Source organism: Nelumbo nucifera, chromosome 5 (assembly GCF_055504915.1).
Source record: "Nelumbo nucifera cultivar China Antique chromosome 5, China Antique-T2T, whole genome shotgun sequence".
In the NCBI taxonomy this organism is placed as follows: domain Eukaryota; kingdom Viridiplantae; phylum Streptophyta; class Magnoliopsida; order Proteales; family Nelumbonaceae; genus Nelumbo; species Nelumbo nucifera.
In genome coordinates, this window is record NC_142653.1 from 37,814,117 (window position 1) to 37,828,458 (window position 14,342).

A 14,342-nucleotide genomic window follows, 5' to 3' on the forward strand; every position below is an offset into this window, starting at 1 on the left:
TTTTATAGATTTTAAGATATCACTTTTTCTATTAAAAAAAAAGGCCAAAATCAAAATGTAAAGAAATCTTAATCTTTAAGGCTATGGATTTAGAAGTAAAAAAGTTATAAGAATACCTGTATCATAACCTGGTGGGGCAGATTGGCCAAAACCCAAATTCAATTTGGATCAAACATCAAAGAATGAAAACCCTAAAGCTGAATATATCTTACCCTAACCTGACATATAGGATCGGGTCAAACTGGATTTATCATTTAACCTGACCCACTGACATTCCTACGTATTTAGCAATTGGTGTATTTTTTTTGCCACGTGTATTTATCATGAAGATGGGGTCATCTTTGCTAAACTCATTTTGCTGTTTGAAAGTTTCAATTAGAGGGATTTTATTTTGACTACATGGAACGGGTTTGGGCCAAAAAATAGCCAAATTTAATCCAAACCAATTTGCCACGTTGATTTTTGCGGATCTTCTACCCACGACAATTCTACCTACATCTATCTATCCACATAAGATCTCAACCATACATGAAGAACATTTTAGGCCATTACATGGCGTTATGTTCCCAGTGCACGGGATAGCACCTCTACTTCTAACTTCAGTGTGAGAATCTTCAATTAGCTTGTCTTGTATGACGTAGCACCTCTACTTCTAACTTCTAGGTTCTAACCGCGTAGGTTGAAAGTTAAACTAGCATACTTAATAAAGAAAAAGAATAATAAAAAAAGAATATTTTTATTTTACAAACATCACGGAATTCGTCAATTGATAAACTCTCGAAGTCTTTTTAATATCTGGTAGGAGTAATTGGTCAAAATGCCCTATAACAGTTAGATTCAGTATCACCATCCAGATAAGAAGAACCATTGAAATGGTTCTTAAAGATGTAATTAACCTCATATTTGATATTTTCTTTATACTTTAAACATAAAAAATGCAAAATTTAGAAGAATCATAGGGACAATAAAGTAGTTAATACTTGTGACATCAGACAAAATCTGAGCCCGAATCTAAAGGTTTTGTGCTTTTAGTCCTTGTCTTGCCTTATTGAATCTAGATTTGGATTTGAGTGGATCTATAGATAAGATTCGTATCCAATCCATTTTAGTATAGCCCTAATCAAATCTAGCCCTTCTTGTGGGTCATAGGTCAGATATTAAATTCCTTTTTTAATAAAAATAATAGACCTTATTTGTTATAGTTGTTTAATATGATGAATATATATATATATATATATATATATATATATATATATATATAATAACAAAATAAGATAATTTATTTTTTTTTATTTTATAATTTTTTTTTGCATTTTTATATTTTTATTGCATGATTTATGACATCATAGACCTAGATGGTTGCATTTGGGCAAAGGGGTTGTAATTATAGAATTTGAAAAATACCTCTTCAATAATTTATACTTTTTTGCAGGAAACGTATGACACCAAGAGAACTTTGACCAAACATCCAATTAATTTTGATGAATACCACTTGATTGGCTATCGGATGTTGGTTGATTGATTAATAACCTTTTTCTAGTATCATGTTTTCCAATACCATTGTCAAAACCTTTTTGTAGATATTACAAATATTTTTTTCTTAATCATTATATTTATTTTTATTAAATTAATTTTCTAGTCAAATGCATAAAATATTGGATTAATATAAAATTAAATTTAGAGAGAATTAATACTTTAAATTAGCATTTTCTAATCTAATGCATAGAATGTTTTGGTTAGGGATGAGCCATCCAAATAAACTGATTTATTTGTTTTGAATATTATTAGACATCTAATCTTTATTAGTTTTGTATTTAGGGTCTGCTTGGTTCATAGCTAGAATCAGAACCGGAATTGGAATCAGATGGAATGCGATCTCATTCCCAAGGGATGAGGACGGAATGGCCATTCCCTCAAACGTGATTCCACCAAGAATAGGAATTGAATTCTAATTCTGCCCAATCAAACGGTTCCAATTCTAGGCCCCTATTCCCATGAATCAAATAGACATTTAATATCTTTTGATTACTTTTATCTTTAAAAAATGCATAGAAAACTATTTGAGGGGGTCACGATGAGCAAAGAACACTACAATTATATTACAATTGGCACCCAAGTATGAGTTTTATTTTTTATTTTTTATTTTTTACAGAAGGAAGCGATTCATTAACTAATATATCCAAAATCATATAGGAGGATGATATACTGCCCTCTTGTTTGTATTGTTAAGTTATATTTACAAGCATTATATGTTAGGTTATGGGCAATTAAATTACCTCATCTGCTTATATGTTTTATACATACATTATCCAAAAGACTTGGGTGATGTTTGCATCGTTGATGGTTTCTTGAAAATCATTGCCATGTTAGAGCCATGTCAGCCTTAGAGGAATTGGTGTTGAAATTTCAGTTTGATTGGCTAATTTTGTTGATTTTTGAGAAATCAGCCAAAAATCGATTCTTGAAATCAGTCCTCTTCAAGGATCACTTTTTTTTTGGTAATTCCTGATTTCGATTTTTTTGAGGATGGCATGGCATCCAATATGGCATTTAATAATAACTCTAATAGAAAAATAATCGGCCATTGAGAATTAATAGTAAACAAAGTCAAAGCTGATTTCTCAAAAATCGGCTTACATGGCAGAAATGATACCAAATAACAAACTTAACTGATTTTTGAAAAACATTAATTTAAAATATATCATCATCAAATGCCAAACTAGGTTCCAGACAGACTCCGTAAGATGTTTCACTTGCCAGTCCTCGCTATCCTCTTCATAATAGGCACTATTTAAAATGCTTAGAGGATCAAAAAAGAGAGTCACATAGTATTCTTTCCATGATTGAGCATTTGTAAGGCCATGAGCCACTGCTCACCATTCTATTTGGCAACTAAAGAAAGTGATGCAGTGCGGGAATCAACCCAATTGAGTAAACATTTACTAAGTTGGCTTTCGACAATCCATCTTAATTCGTATTTACCAAGATAATTTTTCGCATGTTTCTAAACTACACCAGAAAGCCCTGATGCTTCTACTTTCTGTCCACAAGATAGACTGATCATATGTTAAAACAATGAAACCTCTACCTGCAACGTCTGTTAAAGGATTAAAAGAGCCATCTGCACAAACAAGTATCTTTGGCGTTTGTGGGTGGCACACTGTTAAAAGTTGTTCAGTTTGAAAGGCACATGTTATGGGATAAGTAAATGAATTGGCTCTTTCTAGCATTGGCCAGGACCCAAATATCCAGTATATGTTGGTTGTGGATTTTTGCATTTCTCATGTCCCAAATGAGTCAGAACAGTATGAAAATTTTGGCTATGTAGAAGGATTGTCTCAAAGTTTGTAGTTCATTTGGATTAATTCCTGTTTGGGCTGTTACCTAGACTCCCATTGCATGATGACATTAAAAGAGTAGGTGTTGCCGATTCTCTTGCTCCTTGTTACAAAAGGAGCAAAGTTTTTCTGTATCGTGTAGGAAGTGTAATTTATCTTGTCTTCACCCCCTCCCACCAAGCCTTCCACATGAATAATTGGAACCAAAAAGGGACTCTGGCGTTTCATATTAGGCTCCAACAATCTCTTGGACCTAAAGTAGATGGTAGTTGTTTTATCAGGTATTTATATCCTGATTGTACATTGTAATCAAGGATTAAAGTACCGATACAATATGTCAGATATAAGGTGTATCGTATCGGTATAGGACCATATCGATATAGGATACAATACGCTACAAATAGAGATATATTCTTTCAGTTGTGTGTATCAATTCGTCATCGTATCGGTGTGTATCGTATGGTATCGACCAATATATATCGATATGAAAACATATTGAACTCTAGTTTAATAATACGTAGACTCCCACGTGATTCGAACTCAAGAATGAAGGTCATCGAAAGTGGAAGAGTACATGTGTCTTAACAAAATATTTATAAATAAATAAACAAAATATAATCTATACTACTTATAAAAGAGCCAATGCCCCTTCTTTCTGGAATTTTTATGGACGTTTTCAATCCCTCTTGTCTAAACATATAATGGCCATAAAGAAGGCATATATGTCATTTACTCTCATTTTAGAAACTATCATTCAAAAACTATCCATGAATTATAAATAATTTTATCTTAAAGATATTATCAAGTACAAATACATATACATATTTAATAATAGAATATACAAATGTCTAGTCTTTTCGGATGAATACGGATTATTCGAATTAAATTTTTAATTGGATCCTGTTATCTAATCCGATTCGAAAATCCAATAAAAATATATCCAAATCGAACAAAATAAGATTGTACCTATCCGATCCATTTGCACCATGCATGGAAGTATTGTATGTAGGATCTTTTTTGAAGTATGGCTTGAAGTACAGCTTTGACCAATGTGGTCCTTCCTCAATAAAAAGCTAGAAATTCCATGGCAATTTCAGGCACAAAAATTCTTGAAATAAAACTGTTGGGTGATGATAAAGATCTGGTCTCCCTCTTTTCACGGTTTTTTTTTTTTTTTGGCGTTTCTGCATGTTGATTGTTTTCTCCTTCAACCTTTTTCCTGTCAATTACTGCCATGCGCTTGCATTTGACATTGAACCACAATAAGCCAAAAAATCCAATTTCTTTTGACCAGATGATTTCAGTAAATCATATTCGATCTCCAGGATGATTCAAAGAGAAATGATATCCGTTGATCTTGGAACTCTCGAAATAAACTAAAAAAAAGCCAGTCATGACTGGAGATCGACGAAGTAGACCCAACAAAATCCAGATTCCTTCTCTTCTGACGTCCACTTCACACCCTCCCTCCAAAAGCCACCTTTACTTGAAGCTGAGAGAGCAGTGCCATCTAGGTTGGACCTTATGTAAACATCAATGAAGTGCCTGAATAATAAAATGAAACATCTGCATCAATCCAAATGAGAAAGACTCATTCACAGAGGCATAAGTTAGAGGCTAAGTTCAGAATCCTACAATGGAAAATGGGGAATAATATATGTTTATCATCAAGCACAGAATGAATGTTAGTCAATTGATGAACCACAGTTTGAACCCATCTCCAGAAAAGTTCTGAGAACATTAACTTCTATATTTGTATCTTAATTACTTGAGTTATAATGTCCTGTGAGAGGAATTTAGCATATATTTTGCAGTTTGCCGAAGTGGGTTTGGGATATGAAGCCTCAAATGAAATGAACTCTGTTCAGAAATTTGGATCCGGTTTGCAACTTGCAAGTATCAAGGGTGGCTTACTGCTCAGTCACCATTTCAGTTCCAGTTATGATTTGGGAGATAATATCTGTTCAATTTTGTCATATATAACTCTTTCGATTCTTATCAGTATAATACTTCAATTGGGTGCTGAGAGTTTAACAAAGAAACCAACTGGACGGAAGTAGAACAATAAAAAACATAACAATAACTCCAGATTGTCATTCTCGTCGTACTATTTCATGTTTATTGCTGTTATGTATAATATGTAGGTTTCCAAAAAGAGAAGAAAACTCAAGCCTTGCAGTCCCAGACGCAACAGTCATCGAATTCACAGGTTATATGAAGATCAGGTACTGGGCAAGAGAGGATAAGCAAACAGATTGGCGTGAAACCATTCCTCCCATGGAGAGAGAAACACAGAGATGCATCTTATTTCTTAAATCAACTCTCTCCATGAATCTAATTTTACAAATTAGATGAAGCCTTGATATGTTAATTTCTGAAAGCTGCCAGCTGCCAGAAAAAGAGTTAAGGGACTTCAAACTAAGAGGAGAATTTGAACTTCCGAAGGATCTTCAACAAATCATCAGAGACTTAATTAGATCCAACAAAGCGAGCGATCTTTTTCAAATCAGACACTTGGAATTTGGAAAACAAAGCGAGAAAACCCCGAACGAACGATCTCAATATTAAGAAACTAGAAAAGAAAGAGGAAAACCCAGAACCGAAGTGCTAAGCCGGTCGCTGACTCGCTTGTGTACCAGCGTTTTAATCCGGACCAGACGTATGGTTCTGAGTGCAGAAATATAGGGCGTGGCGGCACAAGAGCTTCAGAATTTGGATCAATTCGGAAAAGATTCGGCGCTTAATTCTTCATCTCTCTTGATCCTAGGAATTAAACACCCATTCTGCCTCTTTGATGGCATCGTTTGGCCCAGTTTAAGGCCCAGAACCACAAGGAGAGAGAGAGAGAGAGAGAGAGAGAGAGAAGAGAAGAGAGGTTTATTGTGGTTGATACTTGATACTAGTTAAGCGATGTTGGTGTAGATCCTTGTTTATAGCAGTGGGATAGGGTGATTGTCATCATTGACTCATTGGTGGTGGACCAGGGTGGTGGGGACGAAATTTCCTCTGCAGTCTGTACTACAATACAAACTTTGTCATCGTAAACGAGTCATGCCATGTAGGCACGAAATGGATCGGGTTGACCCAAAACTTGACGGATGACCCTCATCAATAGGCATGCATTCACATTCCAATGTAATTTTAACAAATATTCTACATAGATGCGATCAAAATTTGGATGCCCCAACCATATGCACAGAGCAATACTATGCCGAAATGGATTGGATGTGATTTCTTGTCAGTTATGATTCAAACTTGCATATGAATTCGTTTCACTCACCCGGATGCGGATGTTATTTGGGTTTGGTTGGATCCGCTCCACATTCAAACAATTTGATTTTATCCCCCCTTATCCCATATTACCTACCCATCCCCAGACTGAAAAATAATGACTGTTTTTGAATTAATACTCTGTGCAATATGGGGCCCAGTTTTATATGGTTTGTACTCTTCTGTGCTTAGCCTGAATTTGTAGGTGGCAGGTGTCACATTGTTTCCCACTAAATCTGGAAATTTATTTTCCAAGCAGTTCCAATTAACTAGGGTTGCAGCTTCGGCTTAGATGGACTGAAGGTGAGGTTAGGGTTAGGTTAACTTTGGCTTGGGCTTGGGTTAAAGGCAGCCCAATCCAAACCCGAAATTTCTACTTACATTTTTGGGTTTGGGTAAACATAGCTATCAATCTATCGGTGTACTGCTTGCCTTTCCGTCTAGTATCGGACTTCTTTCTCAGCTCAGCCTATCAGGACAAGCCTAGGGCTGCCAAAACTAATTAGGCTTCGTTTATTTGAAACGTGTTTTAGTTTAGTTTTGCATCTATTTGTTTGTAACTACAAGTTGCATTCTTATGTAAAGTTTGCACTTTTTGTCTTATTTGCATCAATTCGTAGTGCAGATTTTGTATCTAAAAAATGATGTAAATTTTGCATCATTTTGTCTCTCTCATATAAAGTGGGGACCATATAGATTTGCTTCATACCTTTTTTTCTTTTTTTTTTTTTGTGTTTGAAGTTTGCTTCCTACCTTATTCCTCCAAAAGAAATAACCTTATGAAGCTAGCATCCATTCTCTTTCTTATATCTCCTTCGTATAAACTGGGGGCCACATTGTCTTATTTGCATCAATTCGTAGTGCAGATTTTGTATCTAAAAAATGATGTAAATTTTGCATCATTTTGTCTCTCTCATATAAAGTGGGGACCATATAGATTTGCTTCATACCTTTTTTTCTTTTTTTTTTTTGTGTTTGAAGTTTGCTTCCTACCTTATGAAGCTAGCATCCATTCTCTTTCTTATATCTCCTTCGTATAAACTGGGGGCCACATTGTCTTACCTTCCATATTACCTCTGGAGAACAAACAAAACAAAGTCAAATCTGGCCTGATAATGATACCCAGAACTCTGCAGCTCAATTCAACATTTGATTGGATTATCTCAAATTCGAATCATGTGTTTATGTAATTGAATTGGATTTGAATTTTGCATTATGCATCTGATTAATAATTAGAACGGATTCAGATTTGAATCTACTTGATCGGATTAAAATCCGAATCTAATTATAATATAATATTTATTGATTTTAATATATATATATACATAATTTATATAGTTCTACTTAAAATTATAAAAAATATTTTTTACATATTATTATATATATAATAAATCCAGTATGCTATATTTATATTAATTTATTATATATTAAAGTTGAAAAGTAATAATCTTTTTAATATCTTGGTATTTTAAAAAGTAAAGCAAAATCAGATTAAATCCGAATTTAAATCTAAGTCCATTAGGTTTCGAATTCAAATTCACAGTCTTCAAATCCAATTGGATTTCGGATCAGATTTGGATGTGAATTTTTAATAATTGGATTGAAAATTATTTACACTCCTATGCATTTACACCGGTGCAAAACATATTTGATAAAATTTGCAAAGGAAAGGCAACAACTTAGTGCCCACCTCACCAATACATTTCTCATTAGTCATTAATAAACAAATGTGTTCATTGTCTAAATTGTACACTTGAGTTTGGGACTTGGAATTGGTACATGGAGGAGTGGGTGTTGAATCATCTAAGTCATCCTTAAATTTGACAGGTGTTTCTTGATAATTTCTTGTCTAGTCTGTTGCAGAGAGATTTGGGTTCTGTAAGTATTGGATCTATTGTTTGGTTTTCATTTATAATTTGTAAGCCCATTAATTTTGTCTATATACGTTGATTGGTTCTATGAATTGAACAACTCCAGGCTGAGAAATCCCCCCAATCAACCATGTTGTTAACATATTGTTTATAGCAAACAATCAACAAAAGTTTTCTGATTTCTTAATAGCTTGACAGAACAACTAACAATACAGTTTTTTTTTTTTTTCATTGCAACAGTTCAACTTTCAGGGAAAATCTATTTATGCAGAAAATGGAAAGAGTTTTGATCAATCAAAATTTACCCATAAATTTTGATAAATAACACCTTATTTATTATCGCGTTTATAATTTCAATTTATTGATCAATTGTTTTTTCGATATCACATCTTTTCCATAGTTAAACCCTAAATGGTCACACAAGGCACAAATATTGAATAAGGAGTAATTTCTTTGCAGTAGATGAAACCTTTTATCTTGAAAGAACAGGTTCGGAGTTTCAGGAAGTGAGAGAGCAAAATCTAGAGTTGGGGTTCCAAGATCACCCCAATCCAACAATTAAAGCCCAAGGTTATGGGCGTATGACCTATGAAAGTCTCAATACAGTATAATGCATAACTCATGATTAAATAATAGGATCAAAGGATCACCGGTTCAACCACCTAGATCGTCAATTGGTCTCTGACCAAGTCAATAATTTTTTACCAATCTGTAGATTTTAAATAAAAAAAAAAGACCCCATGACATTACATTACAGACAAAAAAACGATTCAACCGTTCAGATCAACTGTGCTTAAAAAACAATCCGTTCTTAATCCACAGAGAGAGAACTCTAGTCTCTTATGTTCTGGGAAATATTCCCAATACAAAGTTGAGATGTACTGTGGAGCATCCTAGGGTGCAGATGTGAATTCTAATTTGAAGGCCCCCAATTTTTAGAAACCATGAAAGGGCAAAAAGAGTGGCCGAAAGGTATGAACAACTTATATCATTAATTAATTTTCTTTACAGTCATAGCCCTAGTTTGTGCCTCACAAAACATCCCACACGCACATCTCAGCGTGTGCTGGGAATCTCTCCTACTTATCATTAGAAGATATTCCCAATACACGGTTGAGATATATTTTGAGGCGCAGATGTAAATTCCCTATCGAAGCACGCCACTCAGGAGGAAGTTTCTTACCTTTTTATGTCTATAACCATACGTATGTGTCCTACGTGGAGTTTCAAATGTTGAGAGATGAGACGCTACTGCCTCGAGCATGTGTAGGATGAATAGTTTGATGTGCAGAGCTCCAGCCTTCAAGGAATGGAAATTTCCTTCACTAATGAACCCCGCAGTTGACATTCCTTCCTTTATTTTTTGATCATTTACTGTAACACTTCGTATAGATTCATGAATTTATTTAACTTAGTCTATAGTTTTCGTTTACTAAAACATCTCTTATAATTTATAACCTATTTACTTAATTGACCTTTTTTAAGAAATGTTTGTTTTGCCATATGAAAATGGTAATATGATCTCCTAAACTGAATGAAAAATGTTCAAGGGCATGGGCCTATGATGGTTTACTCCAAAATTACCCCGGACACTTCTTTGCACATAAAACAAAATAGACCAAAGAGAGCCAAACAGAATGGTGCATTGCTTGTTTTGATTAAGGGCAAAATGGTATTTTTATTTTCTTTTAATTAAATTTATTCAAATAGACATTAGGGTCAAAACTGTCATTTTCCACTCTCATCTAATGCAAAGTCGATTAAGTAAATGATTGAAGACTATAGAGGGTATTTTAGTTAAATGCAAATTAAAGGGTAGATTTTAGTAAATCCATGAAAATACCGTATTGTAGTAAATGACACCTATTTTTATAAACATACTGATTAAATTATAAAAATGGGTCATTTGCTAGAACACCCCTAAGTTTCATGGATTTATTCAAACCTATCCTATAGTTTTCATTTTACTAAAATGCCCCTATAGTTTGCGATCTATTTACTTAATTGACCTTTCACTAAGGAGCATTTGTTTTGCCATCTGAAAATAGTAACATGATCACCTAAACTGAGTGGAAAATGTTCAAGGACATGGACCCATGATTGTTTAGGGTGTTTTGGTAAATGACCCTATACAGACTAAAACGATACAAAGTTTAGTACACCTTGCAGCCAAGCTGGATGAGAGTTAAACAAAAAAGGGGAAAACATCCTGATCAGCAAATTTAGCAGCTTGGGCTAGAAGGTGGGTTAAACTATGTATTTACATAACAAAAAGAGGTTCGAGAATAGTGAAAGAGAAGATCCTTCATTTTTGAGAACAAAAGAAGACATGGCCAGGGAAGAAGCCAGCCAGATTTTAGAGCATTGATCACACAAGAAGTGAGTCCATGCAAAAAAGGATTCCTTGTTGAGCATGAGTTGGAGCATTGGAAGAGGGGGAAAGTGGGAAACTATACATAGGAGATTGTATTGCACAAGATACTACTGCTGTGTATTGGGATCATCTCCCCTTTGAATGGCAAGGGAAAGGGACATAGAGTCCTGTAGGTAGGGATGTGGGAAGTATTTGTGGGTAGGAGATTCAAGCTCTAATGGGAGGCCCTGGTGGCTTAGATGGCCATAATTTCTACCTCTTCTTAAAGACCGTTACTTGGAAATCGCCCGCCAAATAAATGCACCCAAAACATACCATAAACTGGATAAGCAAATGCCACCAAAAGAACTACGAGTATCTGAAACTACACCACCATTTGTAAATAGAACGAGATTAGTCCTGCAGGAATAGATAGTGCATATAACTTTTGCATTAGATGGACTATGAGGAACATTATTAGGGGGTGTAATCAACAAAGATTGGAATGAGGAGTTAATTCGAGATGAAAGTCCTTTCTTCTTCAGTTGAAAGCTTTTGCATTATGAGCCAACCAAATATTATATAACTAGCGGGGACCCGTACGATGCACGGGATTTGTTAAGTGAAAGCTAAATAATAAAAATTGTCATTTATTAAAACACCCCTTATAGTTTCATCAATTTACTAAAATATATCCTATAGTTTGTATTTTACTAAAGGATTCGACTAATGATATGATATCTTAAAAACTTCTCACCATTCAATTGGAATCGTAAACATGATAGCCAATCAGGTGTTATTTATTAAAAATCATGGGTGGATATTGATTGGTCAAAACTCTTCCGATACCATATCTTTCTCGCGTCATAGATTTTCCCTTTACTAAAATACCACTTATAATTTGCAATGGATTTAATCAATCTTCCATTAGATGATAGTGGAAAATGATAATGTTGACCCTAATGTTCATTTAAATAAATTTAATCAAAAGAAAATAAAAATAAAATACCATTTTTGCCCCTAATAAGACATGGACAACCACTCTATTGGATATATTTGGTCAATTTTGTTTTTTGTACAAAAACATGTTAAGGGTATTTTTGGAATAAAAAAAATACAGGCCTAATGGCAAAACAAGCACTCCTTAATAAAAGGTTGATTAAGTAAATAAGTTATAAAATATATGGGATATTTTAGTAAAATGAAAACTATAAGGTAGGTTTAAGTAAATATATAAAATTATAAGGTGTGTTCTAGTAAATGACCATAATAGAAACCCACAAGTGTATACAATTGTTTTATATTTTCAACTTTTTAAATAATTAATAATTATTCATATTTTATATACTACTTTTAATAATTTTTTGTAGTACAAAAATAATAATAATTAATTTCAATTAGGTTTATTCATCAAACTAATGAAACCAACCAAATTGATCAACTCGGCCCGAGTTGGTCGATTTTCTAGTATTTTAGTTGAGAAAAGGGACAATAGAAAAAACAAAGGTGCTTAATATATTCGTGACCTTGATTACATAAAACACATTGAATACATTGAATATCCGAAGTAGTATGAAAGAGATCCTCTTTGACAGGTAAGAACTCATTAACTAATCTCCACATAAATAGTTGGTAATAGACCTGTTCATGGGCTGGGCTTCGGGCCTAACTTTACATTATCTCAGGTTTGGGCTTTGGGCTAGGCCCATTTGAATCTTGACAAATGCCAAACCCGAGTCCGACCGATGAATAGGTCTAATTTGTACCAAGAGGGAGGGTAAGTTTTCAGATCCATTTAAAACATGACTTTTTGTACCGGAGAAGTGGCTAGAAAGGTGTGGTATTGAAGATCCATGTATGCATGTTTAGTCAAGAATTTTGTTGTAAGATGCTTTAGCCAAACCCAATCAATAGTAGTGTGGTCCAGAAAGATGGGGGTTTGCATGATACTAGACACTCCAATCGTGTTAAAGACATTACATTTCAATAATGTTAAAAATGTCAACTACATGTATCACTTTATCACGGGTTCACACATTTTACCTTAGTTTGTGTTTGGTTGCAATGCAAATAAATTTACACTGATGCAAAACCATGGCAGTGCAAAAGATTTGAGTGTAAATTATGATATTTTTTTTGTTTCAAATTTAGCTTATTTTGTTTGATTGCATTGCACATGAAGTAAATTAAGACATGAAACAGAATAAAGTAAAACCCAAAACAAAATTAAATAAGAATTTGCATTTTTTTCATTTGCACTATTATGCATTTGTATTTGTATTAATGCAAATTTCTTGAACTTGTCTTGACTAAATACCCTTTTTTGAAATATGACCCCTCTTTATTGTGAGGGCAAAAAATGTAATTTGAATACTATTATTAAGTGTATTTACTTCCCCCTAATTAAATCATACATTTTAGGTATTAACTCTCATTCACCCTCATTAAATCATATATTTAAGCAATTTTGTTTCTTCTCATCACTAAATTCCACTAATTAAATCCATACATAAAAATTCCAATTAGGGGTGGCCAAGAGCCGAGCTCTTCACAAGCTACTCGAGCTCGGCTCGTGAAAAGCTCAACTCGGCTTAGTTTCAACTGAGCTTTGAGCCGAATTTGAGCATAATAAAGCTCGGCTCGTGAGGCTCGCGAGCTGGCTCGAATAGCTACATACATACATATAATAATAATAATAACAAATATAAAATTATAGAAAATAATATATATAATAAAAATATTATATATAATAATAACTAATTATTATAATTCTTAATTTTATAAATATCAAATAAAAAATATTTTTTTATATATATATTTTTTATATTTTTATAAAACATTTTCTTAAGTTGAGCTCGAGCTTATGAGCTTTTGACTTGAGCTGAGCTCGAGCCTTGTACTACCTTGGTGGGCTTGGCTCAGATCCACCCCTAATTCCAATAACATTAAAACTTGTATTTTTAAAATCAACCTTGAAAAAACACTATTTTCATCTAAGTGGTAGTAAGAAATTAAACCATTTTGGGTCAAATGGATCAACCAATGTTGCTACAATTAAGTAATAAAAATTAAAAAATAGATAAAATGCAAAAATATTGAAATTAAAGAAAAATTTGGGAACATCTTTAACATCATACATCATACATCTGTCATATTAAACAAAACTAAGTATGATAAATAAGAAATATTTTTATTAATTGTTAAAATGGAATATAAAATTTAAATCTTATATTTAAGGTATATTCTCTCATTAAATCCTAAATGTAAGATATATTTTATCATTTTTAAATTCTACTAATTAAATCCACAATATTAATTTTAATAATATAAAAACAAATATTTTGAAAAATAATATGAAAACACAACCATTTTAATTTCTTCCCTCTTGGTGGTGGGTAAGCAATTCAGCTATTTGGATCAAATGAGTTAACCAACATCCATAATTAAATAATGAAAAATTAAAATTAAATAAAGTAAAAAATACAGTAGAATGAATTGGGCATATTTCTA